The following is a 13,819-nucleotide window of genomic DNA, read 5'->3' as shown; positions in this document are numbered from 1 at the left end:
ATATGGAACCAAAAAAGAGCCCGCATTGCCAAGACAATCCTAAGTCAAAGGAACAAAGCTGGAGGCATTAGGCTACCTGACTTCAAACTATACTACAAGGCTACAGTAACCAAAACAGCATGGTACTGGTACCAAAACAGAGCTATAGACCAATGGAACAGAACAGAGTCCTCAGAAATAATACCACACATCTACAGCCATCTGATCTTTGACAAACCTGAGAAAAACAAGAAATGGGGAAAGGATTCCTTATTTAATAAATGGTGCTGGGAAAATTGGCTAGCCATAAGTAGAAAGCTAAAACTGGATCCTTTCCTTACTCCTTATACGAAGTTTAATTCAAGATGGATTAGAGACTTAAATGTTAGACCTAATACCATGAAAACCCTAGAAGAAAACCTAGGTAGTACCATTCAGGACATAGGCATGGGCAAGGACTTCATGTCTAAAACACCAAAAGCAACAGCAGCAAAAGCCAAAATGGACAAATGGGATCTAATTAAACTGAAGAGCTTCTGCACAGCAAAAGAAACTACGATCAGAGTCAACAGGCAACCTACAGAATGGGAGAAAATTTTTGCAATCTACTCATCTGACAAAGGGCTAATATCCAGAATCTACAAAGAACTCAAACAAATTTACAAGAAAAAAGCAAACAACCCCATCAAAAAGTGGGCAAAGGATATGAACAGACATTTCTCAAAAGAAGACATTCATACAGCCAACAGACACATGAAAAAATGCTCATCATCACTGGCCATCAGAGAAATGCAAATCAAAACCACAATGAGATAGGATCTCACACCAGTTAGAATGGCAATCATTCAAAAGTCAGGAAACAACAGGTGTTGGAGAGGATGTGGAGAAATAGGAACACTTTTACACTGTTGGTGGGATTGTAAACTAGTTCAACCATTATGGAAAACAGTATGGCGATTCCTCAAGGGTCTAGAACTAGATGTAGCATATGACCCAGCCATCCCACTACTGGGTATATACCCAAAGGATTATAAATCATGCTGCTATAAAGACACATGCACGCGCGTGTTTATTGTGGCACTATTCACAATAGGAAAGACTTGGAATCAACCCAAATGTCCATCTGTGACAGACTGGATTAAGAAAATGTGGCACATATACACCATGGAATATTATTCAGCCATAAAAAAGGATGAGTTTGTGTCCTTTGTAGGGACATGGATGCAGCTGGAAACCATCATTCTTAGCAAACTATCACAAGAACAGAAAACCAAACACCGCATGTTCTCACTCATAGGTGGGAACTGAACAATGACATCACTTGGACTCGGGAAGGGGAACATCACACATCGGGGCCTATCATGGGGAGGGAGAAGGAGGGAGGGATTGCATTGGGAGTTATACCTGATATAAATGATGAATTGCTGGGTGCTGATGAGTTGATGGGTGCAGCACACCAACATGGCACAAGTATACATATGTAACAAACCTGCACGTTATGCACATGTACCCTAGAACTTAAAGTATAATAAAAATAAATAAATAAATAAATAAATAAAATCAAGTAAAATAGTGTGCAAATTAAAAAAAAAGAAAAAGAAAAAAAAAGAAAATAACATATCCATAGAAATATAAGTAGATATATGGGTGGTGATAAAACAAATCAGGAGTTAACCCAACTTCTTTGTAGGAATTGAAGTAAGGGAGGGTTAGAGAGAAGTTCTGATGCACTGTGAGGTATAAGGTACTGCAAGTGGAATAAGTAAGGAAAGAAATTTCAATAAATCCTACGATGGGTCATAAAGTAAATCAGTCGTCTTGAGATTTGTTCAGGAGATGCCAATAATGAGAGACATTTCTATTATGTTTTGTTGCTGATATGTGCTAGTTTTTCCAACCTTTTTAAAAACATTTGTTCATCAGTATTGAGATATACTGTAAACAATATAGTGTACAAAATACACTAGTGTACGTCTACATGTCAGTAAATTTTACATATTTATATACTAATGTAAACATGAACAAGAGCAAGATATATAACATTTCCTGAAACCCATAAAGTTACCTAGCATTCTTTCCCAGTCAGTGGTATTCTATTAAAGTTAACTGGTATACTTTGGTTGTGACTTTCTTTTACTATCAATTAGTTGGGCAAGTTCTTGGTGTTTGTACAAATTTAATGATGCATTAAGTACTCTTTGTGCAGCTTCTTAAGCTCAACAAAATGTTGATACATAATCTATGTGGTTGAATGTAGAGTGCATTACTTTTACTGCTGTTTGGTAATTCATGGTTTGAAAATATCACGTATTTATTCATTTTCTTTTTGATAAATATTTGGATTGTTTACCACTCAGGACTATTGAGATTAGGGTGTTATGAAGATTTTATACAAATCTTCTTATGATCATATATTTTCATTTAAAATATTCATATATTTCTTTTAAATTGAGAGTATAATTAGAAATGGAATTTCTGTTTCAGTTGTTCTGTAATGACAACACTTAATGTAGTCAGACTTTTCATATATAGCTATTCTTTTGGGTATTCAGTGTTATCTCACTGGGAGCTTTTATTTGCATTTTCTTGGCAATATGCAGCATTTTCCCATATGCTTATTTGGATATCTACTTTTACAAAATATCTGCTCTCATCTTATCTTTCACATATATGAAATACATATATTCATATTTATTCAATTAGATGTCTACAAGTTCTTATCAGACATTATGTATTATGAAAGCCTTTTCTCAATGTGTGAGTTGTCTTTCACGCCTTTAATTATACATTTGATTTAAAAGTTTCAATCCTATTAAAATCTAATTTATAAATTATTAGATAATTAATGTTTTGTGTCAAATTTAGTACAATTTTTTCTACACGAAGTCATGAAGATATGTTTCTATGTTTTCTTCTAGAATACTAGTTGCTTTACCTTTTGTATTTGGGCCCGTGCTCCAAATCAAATTAATTAGATGAGTGTTATAATATACAGGCAAGGTTTATTTTTAAAATTAATATTCAATTGCCACAGCATCGTTTCTTGAAAAATTACTGTGATGTTTTTGTTATAAGTTAAAGGACATTTTATTTGAGAGTCTATTTGCAGACTTCTGTTCCAGTATTATTCATATCATTGCACAAACACCCTATTATCCTAATTACTTTAATTCTATAATGAACCACAATTGGATGGTATCTGTGACTTTTCCTTTTCTAGAAGTTTATCTTGGATATGGCAAGTCCTTCAATTTTCTATATGACTTTTAAAGTATTTTATGTTTCCACATACAAAAAAAACTTGCTGGTTTGTTGCTTGGAATTATATTGAACCTATAGGTGAATTTGAAAATAATTTATCTCTTAACAATAATGGATCTTTCTAAATATGAGTAAATATGGATCTACTAATTATTATTAGTATAATAATTAATTATTATATTCTGCTTTAGTTTCTTTCAATAATTATTTGAAGTGTCCAGTTTGTAGTAATTCACATGTTTTATTAGATTTGTATACAGACACAATTATGTTGATTTTTTCTTATATGATATTTTTATGTTAACTCCACTTTTGAATAGCTTTTTGGTAATATCTTGAAATGCAATTGATTTTTGCATATTGACCTTCGTTCAAGTGATTATGTTAAATCCACTAGTTATTTAGAATAGCTTGATATTTGTTAGTTTTGAGTACTCTGCACATAAAATTATGTCACTTGCAAAAAAAAAAATCAGTTTACTCCTTTTTCTTTGTACTTAACATTTCTTTTTCTTGCCTTATGATATAGGTAACATTACCAGTGTAAGGCAAAAAAGAAGTTATCACAATAGATATCCTCATATTGAGGAAAGTTTTTAACATTTTTAACATTGAGAAGGATGTTAGTTTTAGATTTTCTGTATTTTAGATACCCTTTATCAAATTATGTGTGAGAGTTTTTGTAATACATGAGTGCAAAAGTGTTATATTCTTCTTCTGAATCCATCCAAATGAGTATGTAAATATGTACATACACAGACATACTCACACACATATATGTAGTGAATTATACTCCGATTTTCAAATATTAGTCTTACCTTGTGTGTGAAATAAATCTTACTTTGTCAGATGGATTATCCTTTTTAAAAATAACTGGATTCAGTTTTATTTTATTTTGTTTTAGGATTTTTGCATCTAAATTCACACTGATAGGAGCTTATAATTGCCTTTCTCTCTCTCTCTCTCTCTCTCTCTCTCTCTCTCTCTCTCTCTCTCTCTCTCTCTCGTCTCTCTCTCCTTCCCTTCCTCCCTCCCTCCTTCCTTTTTTATTTTTTTGAGACAGGATCTCACTCTGTCACCGAAGCTGTAGTGCAGTGGAGTGATCATGAGTCCATTGCAGCCTCCATCTCCTTAGCTCAAGCAATCCTCCTGCCCCAGCCTCCAGTATAGCTGGGACTACAGGCATGCACAAAGACACCCTGCTAATTTTTTAAAAACATTTTTGTAGAGACAAGGTCTCGCTATGTTGCTGCCCAGACTACTCTCAAACTTCTGGACTCAAGATTTCCTCCTGCCTTAGACTTCCAACATGAGCCACCACTGTGCCCAGTCTGTTTTTCTTATAATATTCTTCTCAGGCCTTAGTGTCAGGACTATACTTACCTCATAAAATAACTTGAAAATATTTCTTTCTTTTCTACTTTCTGAAAAATTTCGTGAGGATTGGTATTATTCTAACATAAATTAAACTGTGTAGTCATCTGTGCCCAAAGTTTTGAGAGAACATTTTAAATTATTGTTTGAATTCCTTCAATACATGGATTATTCAATTTTCCACATTTTTGTACCATTTTCAGCAGACAAAACTGTGTTCTGAAGAAATTTTTTCATTTCATCTGGGATGTTAAACATATTGGCAGTAAGTTATTCATAATATCATCTTATGATTTTAGAGTCTGTAGAAATTTTAGTAGTGTTTGCCTCTGCATTTTTGATATTAGGAATTAATATTCTTGTTATCTCCTTGATCAAATTTACTAGGAGTGTATCACTCTTATTAATATGATGCTCTCAGTCTCGCAAAAGTACAAATGTTCAGATATCTCACAAATTTTCACCAATCTCTCATTGTTAAGGTATAGGAAGGTGCGGATGCAGAATTTTATGGTAACCATTTTGGTTTATCCTAAAGTTCCTTTTTATTACAATCATCTAACTTAGAGATATAATATTTAAATTGGCCGGGCGCGGTGGCTCAAGCCTGTAATCCCAGCACTTTGGGAGGCCGAGACAGGCAGATCACGAGGTAGGGAGATTGAAATCATCCTGGCTAACACGGTGAAACCCCGTTTCTACTAAAAAGTACGAAAAACTAACTGGATGAGGTGGCGGGTGCCTGTAGTCCCAGCTACTCGGGAGGCTGAGGCAGGAGAATGGCGTAAACCCACGAGGCGGAGCTTGCAGTGAGCTGAGATCGCGCCACTGCACACCAGGCTGGGTGACACAGGGAGATTCCGTCTCAAAAAAAAAGGAAAAAAAAAGAAAAAAAATAATATTTAAATTAACTTGCATAGAATTAAACATCAAGAATTATCAGAACATTAATATTCATTTCTAATTTGAAGTTTAAGAACTACAAAGTCAGCAGTGCTTCTCTATGGTGGATACCTATATGCATAAATAAAGCAAGCATAGAATGTGACTAAACTAGCAAACTAAAGCTATTTTGACTCATTTCTATTGTCAGAGCAACTCATTTCTCCTTTTTGTGAGGATGGAGAAATGGGCAATAGGTTGATACTGAAACATGTACTAGCAAGGAAGGAGGCCTCACAGCTTTGAAATGACTCCTAACATATTCATAATCTAATAAATTATGCAAATAAGAAAAAAGAAAGTAAGAGTCAAATGTGCCCTTAAGAACTGTAGATTATTCATTTGTGTGTTTTTATGTCATTTATTTAGTCACACATTCATGGAACAAATATATTTCATGAGTAAGATTGGAGAAGGTTAAAAGATAAGCTTTCTTCTGTATGTCACTAATTGGGATAATGAATTTTAAATACTTTAACAGTTTGATTTTCATATCTAAATGAATATTTTCAATTTGCAGTTTTGAGGTCCTAAAACCTAGGAAATCTCATTTCTCTAAATTTTGAAAATAACCCTGAAAGATTAGTGTGAGATAAAGAGAGAGTTTGTTTTGAGGATAACAATGCATCATAAAATTAGACTGTACTTTGAATCAATTGCTATAATCATGTGTTAGAACATTAATTTAAATGTTCTTACATTAATTTTTGAGTAAGAAACACACTGCAGTGGCTATTTTTATTCTTGATCTTGACCTCTTTATAGAAAAAGAAAATAAAACTATCATTTACTTAAGAGAGACTATTATTTAGCCAGATCTCAATGGAATAAATAAAGGTGCACACAAAAACTTCTTACAAAGACTGTTTTATTGGCCAGGTACAGTGCTTCATGCCTGTAATACCAGCACATTGAGAGGCCAAGGCAGGTGCATCCCTTGAGGTAAGAAGTTTGAGACCAGCCAGCCAACATGGTGAAATGTGGTCTCTACTAAAAATACAAAAATTAGCCAGGCATGGTGGCTCACACCTGTAATCCCAGCTACTCGGGAGGCTGAGGTGGGAGGCAGAGGTTACAGTGAGCCGAGATCGCACTGTTGCACTCCAACCAGGGAGACAGAGCTGGGCAACAAAGTGAGACTCTGTCTCAAAAAAAGAAAATGCATGTTTTATTGATTTTTTTATAATTATGAATTCATGATTTGTAGCTTGCCATTCACTCCATGAATTCTTTAATTTTGACCGGTGGGGAGGAAGAAAAAAGGGCTAGGGGTAGGAAGAGAGAGAGCAGAGAGAAGAAAGAAGAGAAAGAGGAGAATAAGGACAGAAAAGAAAAAGCGAGGAAAAAAGTAGGGAATTACCCAGTTAGAATGTGATCAGACTGACTCAATAGTGAAAATCATCTGATTATTTAAAGAAAAATTCAAATAGAAATGTCAGTTTCAATTTAATTTAACATTTTCATGCCCATACGTAGTGAAAGGATCTATTACTAAGTGTTGTCAATTGTACCGTCATCCTATAAAGATGAAGTTTAAAATCATACTAATTATGGCTCAAATTTTTTTTGAATGAATGAAGCTACCACCAAGTCTATATTAGTTGAATTTATGTGTTGCAGTCAGCGTTTGCTTCTTACCACAATTTATCAACTCAATCCAATAGAAAACATTGAGCAATCTCTTTCCAAGGAAAAACATAAGATTTTGGCTACTCCTTGTTTTCTTGTGTTGCCTGTGATTTGTTTATCTTTATTTTTGCTACTGTTCTTTGAGATTGGTTCCAAATTCATAAAAAATATGTCCTACATGTTTGCATTTCTTCTAAGCTATTTTGAATGCCCAAGACCACTTAAGCCCAAACATACATTTTTAGGAAGTATCTTGTAGATGTCTCATTTAAAATATTTTTGTTGTAAGTTTGAATGTTTAAGGAGTGTCCTGTTGATATGGTTTGACTATATCCCTACTCAAATTTCATCTTGAATTTTAGCCCCTATAATTCCCACATGGTGTGTGAGGGATCTGGTAGGATGTAATTGAATCATGGGGGCAGGTTTTTCCTGTGCTGTTCTCATGATAGTAAGTCTCATGAGACCTGATGATTTTATAAAGGTCAGTTCCCCCTGCACAGGCTCTCTTGCCTGTTGCCATGTAAAACCTGCCTTTGCTCCTCCTCCTTCTGCCATGATTGTGAGGCCTCCACAGCCATGTGGAACAGTGAGTCCATTAAACCTATTTTTCTTTAAAAATTACCTGGTCTTGGTTATTTCTTCATGGCAGTATAGAAATGAACTAATACACTGCTATATTGCAGTTACAGGTCTTCTTCTAAATAAAGATTTGCTCTTAATTTCTCGATTTTCTTTAGTTGAGAAATAAAGATGTAATTACTTTTTGCAGTTTAGTATAAAATATCAGAAGTTAACAGTTCAGGAATGATTCCGACAATTATAATCACAACTCTAGAGCTGGTGCTGCAGTTATTAATAAATACATAAAATAAATGTATTAAAAAAACACATCTATGAATTCACAAAAGAATTTTCAGTAATTGGTGAAAATGCAATTATTTGGTAATACAAAGGAAATTCCCTGTAAATAGACCAAGGGTAGCAAAATATTAATGTCTTTAAGGTACCATTAGAGTCACAGGGAGAATTTGATAAAATGTAGATTCTTGCTATACTCAAAACTGCCTGAATCAAAATCTCTAAGCACAATTTGGGAAACGTACTGATGCAGGATTTTTCTCATCACCTTCACCTAACTCACAGCAGGGGTGCCCCCTCTACTTGGCCTGCCACACTTGCACTCAGTCCCTTGTGGGAGGGAACACATGAGCAAGTGAGTAAAGTATCCAGCCAGCAGCTCTGGGCACTGACAGAGGAGCAAGCTCCATGCAAGGCTCATGACCAGACCAGGTGCGAGGATGGCTGTGACCCTGAAGCCCTAGAGTGTGTTACAGTGCTCCTTTAGTTCCACCATCCCCAGTGTGATGGATGGTGGCATGTTAGCAGCTCAGCTGGGTCCTTGTCTTGTTGCATGGGGCAGCTGTCCTCCACCAGAATGGGCAAAGACCAGTGTGGCAACCTTTTCTGGGTACCCCGACTTGGTGGGTCCTGAGCTCTTTTCCATCATCCTAAAGAAATGAGGTCACATGGACAGTTGAATGTTGGTGAAGGCAGAGAATTTTCTTGAGCGGTGAAAATGGCTCTCAGCAGAGAGGGGTGCTAGGGAGGGAACAGAAAGGACAGGTTGTCTTCCCCTATGTCACATTGTTTCCTGTCTCTTGCCTGAAGTCAGGCCATCTCCTCCTCTACTGACTGACTCTGGCTGGGGTCTTTATAGACACAGGATGGGGAGTGCGTGTGATTGGTTGGTGAGTATGAAAAAAGGTTAAAGCGAAGACATCATTCAAAGGTGGGTAAGACAGTGTAGAAAAGCAACTAGGAAAGGGTAGGTATATTTAAATAGGTGAAAGGTGGGGATCAATCAGAGGAATGTGCACCAAACAGAAAGACAAGTTCTCAATCTGGTTGAAGGATTTAACTCTTAGCTTGGTTTTGGGGCTTTAAACTAGTCTTCAGCTTGGAGGTGGGGTTTCATTGTGTGCTTTCTCCTATCTGCCTCGGCATTTGGCTGCCTCGTGTCACTATCTATAAATATCAAGAACGTTTTTCAGGTGATTTTGTAATCCCAGCAAAATTTGAGAACGTATGCTATGGAGGAAAACTTTATAGAAAAATTCTGAGGCATTACATTGTTTCTGGATTGGGGTAGAAGATAAAAAGAAATATATAGCATTTATTATAAGTCTGTTAGGTACCTTCATTGAATGATGACATTTTTTCTTGTGAATTTCTATATAACCCAACAACTTTACCTGGTAGATGTCAAAAATTCAATATTAAAGATGGAGACACCTGAAATTAAACATTTTGGTGTAGATTGCTATTCATAGGAAAACCCAGAACTGTAATTCATGTTCTGATTATTCTAACACTCAACTCCACCAAACTAAGGTTTTATTCACTAATATTTAAAAGTGAATATTTTAGGAATGTTTCCTCAGTGATTTTTGTATCACATCCAGGCTGTGATTGAAAATAAAGAAAACTGTCTCCAGCAATTCTGAGCAGCTCAGTCACCAGATGCTATCTAAGACCTTGATCCATTTTCCATGAGCCATTTAGGGAAAAGTATCCTTTCTTAATTAAGAAGGTTTTACACTAATACGTCAGAAGGATTGATGTAGGCTACATGCCAACCAACCATATTATCTGTTGCTCTCCTTATAATTCAATAAAACCTTGCTATTTAGACCACTGTTACGTTTATATTTAACTCTTTCTCTCTGTATCCTTCACCGCATTTTTGAGTTTGGGTCATGATTTCCATACAACATTTTGAAATTAGAGCATTTCTAATGCTCTAAACAAAACAAAACAAAAATAAAATAAAATAAAATAAAGAAAGGGAAGTTGTTGCTGCCAGACATGGTAGCTCACACCTGTAATCCCAGCACTTTGGGAGGCCAAGGCAGGTGGTTCACTTGAGGTCAGGAGTTTGAAACCAGCATGGCCAACATGGTGAAACACGATCTCTACTAAAAATACAAAAATTAGCCAGGTGTGGTCGTGGGCGCCTGGAATCCCAGCTACTCTAGAGTCCGAGGCAAGAAAATCAATTGAACCTGGAAGGCAGAGGTTGCAATGAGCCGAGATCATGCCACTGCACTCCAGCCTGAGTGACAGAGCGAGACTCAGTCTCAAAGAAAAAAAAAGAAAACTTGTTGCCCCAAAATGGACATATTCACAAATCTTAAGAGAAAGTCTTGCTATATATATATCTCTCTCTGTGTGTGTGTGTGTGTGTGTGTGTGTGTGTGTGTGTGTGTGTATACACATAAAGGAAGTCATCCAGATAAAGGATTAGATTAATTATGTACTAAATATTGTCTTTACATAGTTGGAAACTTTAAGGATGCTAGAAGATATTCATAAGTTCAGCATATAAACTCTATAAGCTTGTAAATGACTTACAAAAATATATGAAACTGAAAAGAGATACTTTGGTAGAAAAACGTGAAGAAAACCCTAACAATTAGAAATGAATTTTTAATTAAATGCCTACAAAAGATATAAATTATCTGTGTCTAAACCTCTTGCTCATGTACCTAGTCACATTTTCAACATTGTTACTTTTTATTAATATTCAGGTAAAATAAAGACATAAACAAGACTTTATTTTATGGAAGATTATTCAACATGATCTCTGAAATTACAGTAAGTCAGCAGTCACACTCCACATACATATTGTACCATCCTGTCCTACTAGGACATTGAAAATGTATTTGTTTTTGTTTTGGTTAACAGTAAAAATGATCAAATGTTTCTTGTGACTTATACAAGGAAATTTCCAAGTAAAAATCTTTCAAAATAGAAAATATATATTAATCTATAGTGGTAAGAAGAGAAAGTTGATTACAGCGGGGCATGGAAAACATTTGGAGGTGATTAAAATATTATGTGTCTTGATTGTTGTGTGAGAACAGTGTATATATTTGTCAAAACTCAATAAGTATACACTTAAAATGGGTGCAGTTCATTTTATATAAATTATACCACAATGATGTTGATAAAATAGAAGAGAACGTTAGAAAAATAAGTCAGTTCAGGAAGAAATCACAATTTCCTTTAAACTTTCCAGTCCACAAGTGAGGTTTCTGTTCAAGACATCATCAATGTCTTCAGTCTCACCATACCCTCTGCAATTATGCTCAGACCAAATGTGCATAACTCCATCTCTTATTTTACACCTACACAAACCCTCTATTTAAGAGCACCATCTCCATGACATGACTTACTCATTTCTGACTTTCTCTTTTTCCTCATAATATGCTTTCTACCTACTATCCATCCTCTCTATTTATCCATAACTACCTGTTCATAAACTTCCCATCTGACACCTTTCTTTTCCCATGAAATCTCCTTGGCCTCTTAAAAAAGAGTCTTACTTAAAACTTTAACCTTAAGATTTTATTACCACCACCCTTCTATGTCTATATTTATCTCTTTGGCTATTAATGCATGCCTCATTCCAACTGGGTTTTAACCTTCCTAATATCAGGTATGTCATTTTATAGCTATCAAATTCTCTGCCATGTTTTGCATATGATAGGTTCTCTCTCATTATCTGTTGATTTATGATCTACATGTTATAAACAGCTTTACATTATGTGGAGATAAAAGATGTCAAGGAGCCAAAGACATATTGTTTCTACTTTTGCAGATGGGGAATGTGGATAACTACAATTAGGAACAAAAGAGAAACATAATGAATCAGTTTGATAGCAAATAATAACACAAGAAAGTATTCTTTCCTTTTCTCATATAGTTCAATGGAACAATGTGGATGAAGAATGATGGAGGAAGAGATAAGAATATTGTAATTACAGTTACCTTCAATTCCATCATATTAATTTAGAAACCCTGGCGAGTATGCTCCACAGGAGACAGAAAATGATGAATGTGGCAAATTACTGCTTCCTGTAGCAATGTGGGGGTATATCTTGAACTGATTCTTATCCATGGTCAAAGCAGGACCAGCAAATTAGTGTCACCAAAGTGAAGCCTTTCCAATTTAATTATATCAGGTGGGACCATGAAATCGAAGCCATTTATTTACAAAACACAATTTATAACTTTCAGGAAATTGGCCGGAAAACTAATTCAAGAAAACAAGTGAGTCATGCACATTAGAGAATGGAAACCATAAGAAAAAAATGGATGTAGAGGATGCTCATTATTTATCATCGTCTTTATTCTCTCTCTCTCTGTCCTATCTATCTATCTATCTATCTATCTATCTATCTATCTATCTATCTATCGACAGCATGGGTTTGAATTGCATAGACCCACTTATATGTGGATTTTTCCCAACCAAATGGGGATCAAAAATAGAGCATTAATGGGATACAAAGCCTGCATATATGTATGGCTGACTTTGTATATGCAGGTTCTGCAGGGCAGACTGAGGGACTTGGGTATCCACAGATTTTGGTATCTGCAGGCTTCCTGGAGCCAATCTTCCACATATACCAAGGAACAACTATATATATATATATATATATATAATAAAACTGATAAAACTTGAATTATTTTTCTGGATGATTTCTTGAAAATTACAAATTGTGTTTTGAAAATAACAGGCTTTGATTTCATGATTCATAACATGATTTATAACAATAAAACCTACTAAAACTCAGTAGACATCAGGTGCAAAGGAAAGTTCATGTGAAGACATAAGAAGACATAAGAATATATACATATATATGTATGTATATATGAAGAATATATATACACACACACATAGGAAGAATATATATACTGTGTGTGTGTGCATGCACGCACGCACAAATTTGGGAGCAAATTTAAACCATATGATGAATATTTGCTGCATACCTATTATTTGCCATATATTGTATGAGGTCCTGTGCTTAAAGTTATAAATAAGACATTGCTGCTTTCCTCAAGCAAAGTTAGAGTGTAATTCAAAAAAAATAAATGGGAAATTTTAACAGAGGGTGGAAAATCTAATGATGCCAGTAAGCACAGTGATATGAGAGCACACAGAAGAGTCTGGAGTAGAAGTGGGGTATCAGGGAGGTCACCCTCCACGTGGGTAACATATGAATTTTGTGTCTGATGGAAAACAGAGTGAGGGATGATGGGAAACCCCTTTAATTATATCAGGTGGAATCATGAAATCGAAGCCAGTTATTTACAAAACACAATTTATAACTTTCAGGGAATTGACCAGAAAGATAATTCAAGGAAGCAAATGAGTTATACACTTTAGAGAATGGAAACCATAAGAAAAAAGTGTATGCAGAGGATGCACATTATTTATCATGATCTTTATTTTCTCTCTCTCCTATCTATCTATCTATCTATCTATCTATCTATCTATCTATCTATCTATCTATCCATCCATCCATCAATCATTGACAGCATGGATTTGAGCTGCATGAACCCACTTATATGTGCATTTTTCCATACCCTTTTACCCAGAGGGAAAAGTAAGTGTGGCAGAATGGGATCACATGATATACTTATTTAACCCTCTTATACATAAACCTCTTTTGATTTCCTGATATAAACTGAGCTAAACTAGTTTAAGCTTGGTGCAGTTGCAATTCCTGCTTATTTTCTTTTAGTTCAATGACAAGCACTTGTATGAAAAGTTACTCCAATTCAAATG

Source organism: Rhinopithecus roxellana, chromosome 14 (genome assembly GCF_007565055.1).
Source record: "Rhinopithecus roxellana isolate Shanxi Qingling chromosome 14, ASM756505v1, whole genome shotgun sequence".
NCBI lineage: Eukaryota > Metazoa > Chordata > Mammalia > Primates > Cercopithecidae > Rhinopithecus > Rhinopithecus roxellana.
Note: the sequence above shows the minus strand (reverse complement) of the source record.